The sequence below is a fragment of the Suricata suricatta genome, chromosome X (assembly GCF_006229205.1).
Source record: "Suricata suricatta isolate VVHF042 chromosome X, meerkat_22Aug2017_6uvM2_HiC, whole genome shotgun sequence".
Classification (NCBI taxonomy): domain Eukaryota; kingdom Metazoa; phylum Chordata; class Mammalia; order Carnivora; family Herpestidae; genus Suricata; species Suricata suricatta.
Window position 1 is genome coordinate 97,502,997 of NC_043717.1, and position 10,594 is coordinate 97,513,590.

Here is a 10,594-nt window from a genome sequence, read left to right on the forward strand (position 1 = left end):
GGGTCCAGTTCTGGGTTCTCTATTCTATTCCATTGATCTGAGTGTCTGTTTTTGTGCCAGTACCATCCTGTCTTGATGACAGCTTTGTAATACAGCTTCACATCCAGAATTGTGAGGCCTCCAGCTTTGGTTTCCTTTTTCAGGATTGCTTTGGCTATTTGGGGTATTCTCTGGTTCCATACAAATTTTAGGATTATTTGCTCTAACTCTGCAAAGAATATTGGTGCTATTTTGATAGGGATTGCATTAGATGTATAGCTTGCTTTGGGTAGTATTGACATTTTAACAATATTTGTTCTTTCAATCCATGAGCATGAAACATTTTTTCATTTTTTTGTATGTCTTCTTCAATTCCTTTCAAAGCTTTCTACAGTTTTCAGTGTATAGATATTTTACCTCTTTGATTAGGCTTATTCCTTGGTATTTTATTTTATTTTTTTGGTCTAATTGTAAATGGGAGTGATTCTTTGATTTCTCTTTCTGCTACTTCATTATTGCTGCATAGAAATATAACTGTTTTCTGTGCATTGATTTTAGATCTTGTGACTTTTCTGAATTCATGGGTTAGTTCTAGCAGGTTTTTTTGGTGGAGTCTTTTGGGTTTTCCACATAGCGTACCATGTCATCTACAAAGAGTGAAAGTTTGACTTCCTCCTTGCTGATTTGGATGCCTTTTATTTCTTCGTGTTGTCTGATTGTTGAGGCTAGGACATCCAACACTGTGTTGGTTAACAGTGGCGAGAATGGACATTCTTGTTGTGTTCCTAACAGTATGGGGAAAGCTCTGTTTTTCCCCACTGAGGATGATATTAGCAGTGGGTCTTTGGATATGGCTTTTATGATCTTTAGGTATGATCCTTCTATCCCTATTTTCTTGAGGGTTTTTATCAAGAAACAATGCTATATTTTGTCAAGTGCTTCCTCTGCATGTATGGAGAGGATCATATGGTTCTTATTCCATCTTTTATTAATGTGGTGTATCACACTGATTGCTTTGCTGATATTGAACCAGCCCTGAAGCCCAGGTATAAATCCCACTTGATTGTGGTGAATAATTACTGTAATGTATTGTTGGATCCAGTTGGCTAGTATCTTGTTGAGAAATTTAAAAAATAGTTTTCACATTTATTTATTTTTGAGAAGCAGAGAGAGACCGAGCATGAGTTGGGGGAGGGGCAAGGAGAGAAGGAGACACAGAATCCAAAGCAGCTCCAGGCTTTAAGCTGTCACCACATAGCCCAACACAGGGCTTGAACTCACGAACTGTGAGATCATGGCCTGAGCTTAAGTTGGACACTTATCTGTCTGAGTCATCCAGGCACCTCTCTTGTGGAGAAATTTTGCATCCACGTTCATCAGGCAAATTGGTCTGTAGTTCTCCTGTTTAGTGGGATCTTTGGTTTTGTTTATCCAGGTAATGCTGGTCTTGTAGAATGGGTTCAGAAGTTTTCCTTTCATTTCTGTTTTTTTGGAACAGCTTCAAAAGAATAGGTGTTAACTCTTCCTTAAAGGTTTGGTGGAACTCCCCTGGAAACCCATCTGGCCCTGGACTCTTGTTTTTGGGAGATTTTTGATTACTAATTCAATTCCTTTACTAGTTATGGGTCTATTCAAATTTTCTACTTCTTACTGTTTCAGTTTTGGTAGTTCATATGTTTCTAGGAATTTGTCCATTTCTTCCAGATTGCCCAATTTATTGACACATAATTGCTCATAACATTCTCTTATTATTGCTTGTATTTCTGCAGTGTTGGTTGCAATCTCTCCTCTTTCAGTTTTTATTTTATTTATTTGGGTCCTTCCCTTTTTCTTTTTTATCAAACTGGCTAGTGGTTTATCAATTTTGTTAATTCTTTCAAAGAACCAGCTCCTGGTTTCATTGATCTGTTCTACTGTTTCTTTCTTCCCAATAGCATTGCTTTTTGCTCTAATCCTTATTATTTCCTGTCTTCTTCAGGTTTGGGGCTTTATTTGCTGTTCTTTTTCCAGCTCTTTAAGGTGTAAGGTTAGGTTGTGGATCTGAGACCTTTCCTCCTTCTTTAGGAAGGCCTGGATTGCTATATCCTTCCCTCTTATAACTGCCTTTGCTGCATCCCAGAGGTTTTGGGCTGTTGCGTTACCATTTTCATTGGCTTCCATGTACTTTTTAACTTCCTCTTTAATTTTGTGGTTAACTCATGCATTCTTTAGTAGGATATTCTTTAGTCTCCAAGTATTTGTAGTCTTTCCAAATGTTTGTCTTGTGATTTTAAGTTTCATAGCATTGTGGCCTAAAAATATGCACGGTATGATCTTGATCTTTTTGTACTTGTTGAGGACTGATTTGTGTCCCAGTATGTGATCTATTCTGGAGAATGTTCCATGTGCACTCGAGAAGAATGTGTATTCTGCTGCTTTAGGATGAAATGTTCTGAATATATCCGTTAAGTCCATCGGGTCCAGTGTATCTGCTTTTCTGCTTAGATCATCTGTCCATTGCTTTAAGTGGGGTGTTGATGTCCCCTACTATTATGGTATTATTATCAATGAGTTTCTTTATGTTTGTAACTAATTGATTTATATATTTGGGTGCTTTCACTTTGGGGACATAAATGTTTACAATTGTTAGATCTTCTTGGTGGAAAGACCCTTTTATTATGATATAATGCCCATCTCTTGTTACAGCCTTTATTTGAAAAATCTAGATTGTCTGATATAAGTATGGCTATTTTAAAATCTAGATTCTCTGGGAGCACCTGGGTGGCTCAGTTGGTTGAGCATCTGACTTTGGCTCAGGCCAGTGAGTTCAAGCCCTGCATTGGGCTCTGTGCTGACAGCTCAGAGCCTGGTGCCTGTTTCAGATTCTGTGTCTTCATCTCTCTCTGCCTCTCCCCTGCTCATGCTCTGTCTCTTTGTCAAAAATAAACAAACATTTAAAAAGTTTTTTAAATAAAAAAAATAAAATCTAGATTGTCTGATATAAGTATGGCTACTCCAACTTTCTTTTGGTGACCATTGGCATAATAGATGGTTCTCTATCCCCTTATTTTCAATCAGATGTTGGTTTCTAAGTACCATTATCCACTAAAAAGAACCTTGAAGAAATGGCTGATTACAGGGCTGGGGTAGTGAAAAGTAGAGGGTGAGCCCAGAACATCTTGTTGTGGAAGAAAGAAAGGAAGCTTAAATACTAATGGGGTCAAGTCAACACAGGGGTTGGCCTGAAGGGTTCCCACGGGTCAAATTCAAGACAACTTTAATATCATAAATAATGATCTTAGTAACAAATTATAATACATTGAATTAAAACAATTTATGAATTTGAAGTGATGGGGTGTACGGAGGTTGAGAGCAGAAGGAAGCTCTTCTTTTTAGTGTAATACTAATTTCAAATAAAGAAGAAAAGACAAAATTAGAAACTCAACATTTTCCAACCACCAATGTAATAATTAATCAGTGGGTACAAACTTTCATTGGAACCTGGACTGGGAAAAAAACATAGAAGGCATTTTGGGGACAATTGAGATATGTACTATATATTAGATGATTTTATAGAATGATTATTACATTTCTTTTTAAATTTTAATTCCAATATAGTGAACGTACAGTGTTATATTTCAGGTGTACAATATAGTGATTCGACAATTCCATACATTGCTCAATGCTTATTCATGATAAGTGTACTCTTAATCGTCTTCACCTATTTCCCCCATCCCCCCACCATCCTTCCCTCTGGTAACCATCAGTATGTTCACTATAGTTAAGAGTCTGTTTTTTCATTTCTCTTTTCTCTTTGTTCATTTGTTTTGTTTCCTAAATTCCATATATGAGTGAAATCATATGGTGTTTGTCTTTGACTGACTTATTTCACTTAGCATTATACTCTCTAGATCCATCCATGTTGTTACAAATGGCAAGATTTTACTCTTTTTTTTTTAAATTTTAATTCCAGTGTAGTTAACATGCAGTGCTATGTTAGTTTCAGTTGTACAATATAGTGATTTGACAATTCCATATATTACTCAGTGCTCATCAAGGTAAATATACTCTTAGTCCCTTTACGCATTTCACCCATCCCCCTACCCATCTCCTCTCTGGTAACCCTCTTTATTTCCTCTAGGATTTCATTCCTTTGTATGGCCGAGTAATATTCCATTGTATGTATATATTATATATGTGTATATATCTATATCTATATCTATGTCTGTCTATCTATCTATCTATCTATCTATCTATCTATCTATCACCTCTTCCTTATTCGTTCCTCTATTGATGGGCACTTGGATTGCTTCCATAATTTAGCTATTGTAAATAATGCTGCAGTAAACATAGAGGTTGCATATATTTTTTTGAATTAGTGTTTTTGTATTCTTTGGGTAAATACCCAGTAGTGGGATTACTGGATTTTATGGTAATTATGTTTTTAATTTATTGAGGAAACTTTATACTGTTTTCCACAGTGGCTGCATCAGTTTGCATTCCTACCAACAGTGCATGAGGATTCCTTTCTCTCCACATCTTCAACAATACTTGTTATTTCTTTTGGTTTTCATTTTAGTCATTTTGACAGATGTGAGGTAATGGGGTTTTGATTTGCATTTCACTGATGATGAGTGATGTTGAGCATCTTTTCATGTGTCTGTTGGCCATCTGGATGTGTTCTTTGGAGAAATGTCTGTTTTTGTCCTCTGCTCATTTTTTAATTAGATTATTTGTGGGTGTTTTGGTGATGAGTTGTACAAATTCTTTATAGGTTTTGGATACTAACCCTTTATCAGATGTGTCATTTGTAAATATTTTCTCCCATTCCATGAGTTGCCTTTTATTTTTATTCATTGCCTCCTTTGCCATGCAGAAGGTTTTTATTCTGTTGTAGTTCTAATAGTTTATTTTTGCTTTTGTTTCCCTTGCCTCTGGAGACATATTTGGGAAAATGTTGTTACAGCCGATGTCAGAGAAATTACTGCCTGTGCTGTCTCCTAGGATTTTTATGCTTTTGGGTCTCATATTTAGGTCTTTAATCCATTTTGAGTTGATTTTTGTATATGGAAGTGGTCTAGTTTCATTCTTTTGCATGTAGCTGTGCAGTTTTCTCAACACTGTTAAAGAGACTGTCTTTTTCCCATTGTCATTCTTGTCTCCTTTGCCAGAGATTAATTGACCATATAATCGTGAGTTTATTTCTGGACTCTCTATTCTGTTCTGTTGATCTATGTGTCTGGTTTTATACCAGTACCATACTGTTTTGATTACTGCAGCTTTGTGGTATATATCTGGAATTGTGATACCTACAGTTTTATTCCTGTTTTTTCAAGATTGCTTTGGTTTTTTGGGGTCTTTTGTGGTTCCATATTAGTTTTAGGATTATTTGTTCTAGTTCTGTGAAAAATGCTGTTGGTATTTCACTAGGGATTGTATTAAATCTGTAAATTGCTTTGAGTAGCACAGAGATTTTACCAATATTTGTTCTAATCCACGAGCATGAAATATCCTTCCATTTGTTTGTGACAAGTTCAATAACTTTCATTAATGTTTTAAAGTTTTCAGAGTACAGGTCCTTTACCTCCTTGGTCAAATTTATTACTAGGTATTTTAGTATTTTTGATGCAATTGTGAATGGGTTTGTTTCCTTAATTTATCCCTCTGCTACTTCATTATTAGTATGTAGAAATGCAACAGATTTCTATATATTGATTTTGTATCTTGTGACCTTACTGAAGTCATTTATCAGTTCTAGTTAGTACTTCTTGGTGGAGCTTATGGTTTTCTATATGTAGTATCGTGTCATCTGTGAATAGTGAAAGTTTCACTTCTTCTTTACCGGTTTGGATGCCTTTTGTTTCTTTTTGTGGTCTAGTTGCTGTGGTTAGAACTTCTAGTACTATGGTGAGTAAAAGTGGGTGAGAGTAGCTATCTTTGTCTTGTTCCTGACCTTGGGGTTAGAGCTCTCCTCTAAACCTACTTTGTGGAGGGTTTTTATCATGAGTAGATGTTGTACTTTGTCAAATGCTTTTTCTGTATCTATTGAAATGATCATATAGTTTTTGTCCTTTCTCTTGATGTGGTGTATGATTATTATATTTCTTGGGTATGACAATGGTATTGTGATTATGTAGGAGATCATTCTTGTTCTGAGATCTGTGCTGAAGTATTTAAGGGTGAAATCTCATGATGCCTCCAAGTTGTTTTCAAACATATAATACATGATATATGTGTGTCATGATATGTGATATACCTATACATACATACATGTATATTTAAGAGAAAGCAAATACAGCAAGATGCTAAGAAATTGGTGAATCCAAATGAAGGGAATCCAGGGACGAAATGTACACATCTTTCAACTTTCCTGAAAGTTTAGAATTTTTCAAAATAACAATGTATGGGTGTGTGCAGGGGGGATGTTTTGTCACCCACAGAATTGCTGGAAAGGCAGGAGAACTAGAAACTCAGAAAATAGGTGGGAGCAAGGGTGGGTCTGCAGCCAGAGCCAAAGGCACAATTATGTCACAGGTCCTATAACGAGGACACTGCCACAGCTGCTATGGAGCCCTGAACTCCAGAGTGCTGAGTCTAGACACTCAACCAGAGTGCAGCCTCCAGTACAGTTTCTCCCTGCCTCTTCATCTGTGTGTCACTATGTCCCGTGCCTCTGACTGACTGAGCCTTAGATCCTGTGCCCACACCCAGATGGTAGGAAGTATTGGGAAAGGCTTTTTTAGCTTCTTTCTTAGCCAGCTCTGCCTCACTCAGACTCATTTGGTGGGAGATTCCCTAAACATAAGCTGTCCTTTTTTGTTAAGTTATTTTTTCATTCATTCACTCATTCATTCATTTATTTTGAGAGAGCAAGAAAGAGTGAGAGCATCAGCAAGGAAGAGACAGAAAGAGGGAGAGAGAGAGAATCTCCAACAGGCTCCACACTGTCAGCACAAAGCCACCTGACACAGGACTTGAACTCATGACCCATGGGATCATGACCTGAGTCAAAATCAAGAGTCGGATGCTCAACCAACCAAGCTACCCAGGTGCCCCCAGAAGCTGTCTTTCTATGGCAGCCCTTAGTCCAAGCTAAAAATCATAAAGGGCTAGGCCACATAGATCATGATGAAATCACTTGTATCATATCATTCCCCCCATCACCACCTAGAAGGGCCCTTCTGTTCTAGTTCAAACCCTTAGCTGATCCTGCTGGTGATATTAATGCAAACCCAGGTAGAGCACAATTGGTCCTTGGAAACTAGCGAAAAGTTGAAACAGAAAAGATAAAAAGAGATGTGAGTCCCTTGTGAAATTCACCAGGATCTATACATCCTAAAATGTAGAGTAAATTATTTGGAGTAAATTATGTAGCCTAAAATGTTATTTACATGAGATTAAGATGTATCCTTTATCTAACTGAAAAAGCTAGAAGCAAACAACCTTAAATGAGCTAAAGGCTTAGAAGTCAGGATATGTTATAAAAGTTAGATGCTCTGTGTTCAAATAGCTAAATGGAAGGACCAACATGGAGAAAAAGTATTGTGATGTTAGCACCACCCCAGGGGAGAGAGCCCTGTCGAGCTAATGTGAGTACTTCTATTTCCTTGGTAAGTCTCTCTCTAACAGTGATAAGGGTGACTCACCAGGCTGCCATAGCTTGATGACATTATCCCCCAATTCAATTTATTGTAATTATCATCAACAACAGTCAGTTATTGAGCGCTTCTTTGTGCTCATTACTGCAAATACAAAGATGAATAAGGCCCTTGAGGACCTTATAATCCACTTGGAGAGAGAGAAGATATACATGAAAGATAAATAACAATAAAAGGTAGCGCATAAAAACCAAATGAGGAGTACAGACAGGTGCTGAAGAAGGTCAGATGAGGGACAAATACTGTGAGGTGGATGGTGACATCAGGTTTCCATAAGGAAAGGAACATTAGAGGAAGAGATAGTTGCATTAGCACCACAGGGGTGGTTGGAAGTTGACATTCTAAGGAGGCCTCAAAACATGGGCTAAGGGGTTTGAAGGCTTGGTTTTGTAGGTGCATTCAGTGGGGAGAGGTGGTGAGGAAGGCGGTCTTCTTGGGACAAAAACATGGAGAGGTTGTGGATTGCATGGCTAGGGAAGCTAAGGGCCTTGAAGGCCCTCGATACAGGGTAAGGATTTGGGGAAATGGACTATGAGGTTAGCACACTTCCCCAATGTTAGCCTCTCCATCTTCTTTATTTTATTTGGATGCTGCTTTCATTTGCTTATTTCTCTCATCATGATTTTACTTCTGCTTCCTCACCTACCAGTTACACATTAATCCCTCTGTACCCTGAAACCATTTTCTTACCACTGAAACAATCCTTTCTAAGCTTTATGGCAACTTCTTTGCCATCAAATCAAGCAGCCTACTCTCCATAGTCATTCTCAACCTCTTTTCTGTGTTGGGCACCCCTTTAATAATGTCATTTTTCTGCTCAACAACCTTCATGGACTCATTGTTGGTTTCAGAACAAAGTTTAGTTCTTTAGACAATAATCTGAGACCTTCTGGCTTTAACTTTCCTTCCAGGTGATACTAATCGCTACCATTTATTGAATGATTTCTAGGTGCCAGGCATGGTGGCAACCATTTTTCATACATGATCTCGTTTAATGCAAAACTCTGTGGGGCTGCTCCAATTAACTTCCATATTTCACATATTTACAGCTCACAACTGTAGTCTTAGCCTCTCATGTGACGTGAGGACCTGTATATCCAAATGCTTACTTGACATCTCCATTTGAATGTAAGTGATACAGTGCTCACTTCGGCAGCACATATACTGAATGTAAGTGATATATATCCAAATATCACTTATTTCAAACTTACACGCTATTCAGAATTAAACTCCTGATTTCCCTCATCCCTGAACCTGCTCCTCCTATAGTCATTCTCCATTTGGGGAGATGATAATTTCACTTTTAAAAGTTTTTAGGCCAAAAATCTTGGAGATGCCTTTGATTTTCTCAGCTTTTAAGGCCACACACCCTGTCTATCAGCTCTACCATCAAAATCTATCGAGGGGGTGCCTGGGTGGCTCAGTCAGTTAAGCGTTTGACTTTGGTTCAGGTGATCTCGCAAGTTTGTGAGTTGGAGCCTCACTTTGGGCTCTGTGCTAACATTCAGAACCTGCTTTAGACCCTCTGTTCCCCTCCCTCTGTCCCTCCTCAACTTGTGTGTGCACTTGTGCGTTCTCTCTCTCTCTCTCTCTCTCTCTCTCTCTCTCTCTCTCTCTCACCATTTCTCACCACCCCTACTACTCCTGGTCTAATTTTCCACCACCTCTGACCTAGATTTTTGGAATAGTTCCATACCTACTGTCCCCACTTACACCTTTCCTCCCTACTGTAGTTTGTCAACACAGCAGCCCCCCGCCCCCCGCAAGAGATCCTGTTAAATAAAAGTCATATTTTGTCATACCCCTGCTTGGAATCTTTCCAATGGCTCCCATCTCACTCATTGTAAAATCTAAAGTCTGTATTATGGCCAGTTGTTACCTCCTCAGTGCCCACCCAGTCATCCACTTTTCTTTTCTTCAGCCAGTCTTCTCTAGCCACTCTGGTCTCTGTATTTTTTTTCTTGAATAATACAATATGTCCCCAACCTCAGAGAATTTGCACTTAATATTGCTATAAATGCTTTCCCCCAAGAAATCCAAAGAGTTTTCTTCCTTGGTTTCATTCAGGTCTCTATTGAAATGAAACTCATCAGAGAAACCTTCTAATGATCTATACGAAACAACCAACTCACCCCCACTTATGTCACTGTCTAACTCTTTAGTCTAATGTATTTTTCTTTATAGTTAGCACTTACTGATAGAGTAGAATGTTGTATTTCAATAAATATTTGTTGAAAGAACAAAAGAAGATATTTGTCTAAAGGAAATGGAAAAAGTATTTGAACCCAGAAATACATGGTTCTATATCTTGTTTTATACTATTATGTGCCACAGTTCCCCTACACAAACTTTCTGCTCCAGTCAAACTATGTCAGTTTCCATAGAAGAATGTAGTACCAGTAAGATGACATATTTTTTTTATCCTGATTCACCTTATATGAACATACAGCCAAACACACACCAAGAAATTCTGAGTAATGCATGTCAAACACAGTTATAAATGCTAGATCATGGGCAAATGAAATTTATCACAGGAATGCAACACTGGTTTACCATTTGAAAATCAATCAGTATGGGGCGCCTAGGTGGCTCAGTCAGTTAAGCATCTGACTTTGGCTCAGGTCATGAACTCAACATTTTGTGGGGCTGCCCTGCATCAGGCTCTGTGCTGACAGCTGACAGGCCTGAAGCCTGCTTCAGAGTCTGTCTCCCTTTCTCTCTGTGCCTCCCCTGCTTGCACTGTCTCTCTTTCTCTCTTTCTCTCAAAAATAAAGATTAAAAATTTTTTAAAATCAGTTTAATTCACCATATTAAAAGAATAAAGGACAAAAACAGAAGTCTATCTCAATAAATGCAGAAAAAGCTCTTGAGAGAAATGGAGGTCCATTAAAAAAAATCTCAGCTACCTAGGAATAGGAAATTTTCTCAATGTGATAAATGCATTTGTGAATAATGAATAAGTAATATCATATTCAGTG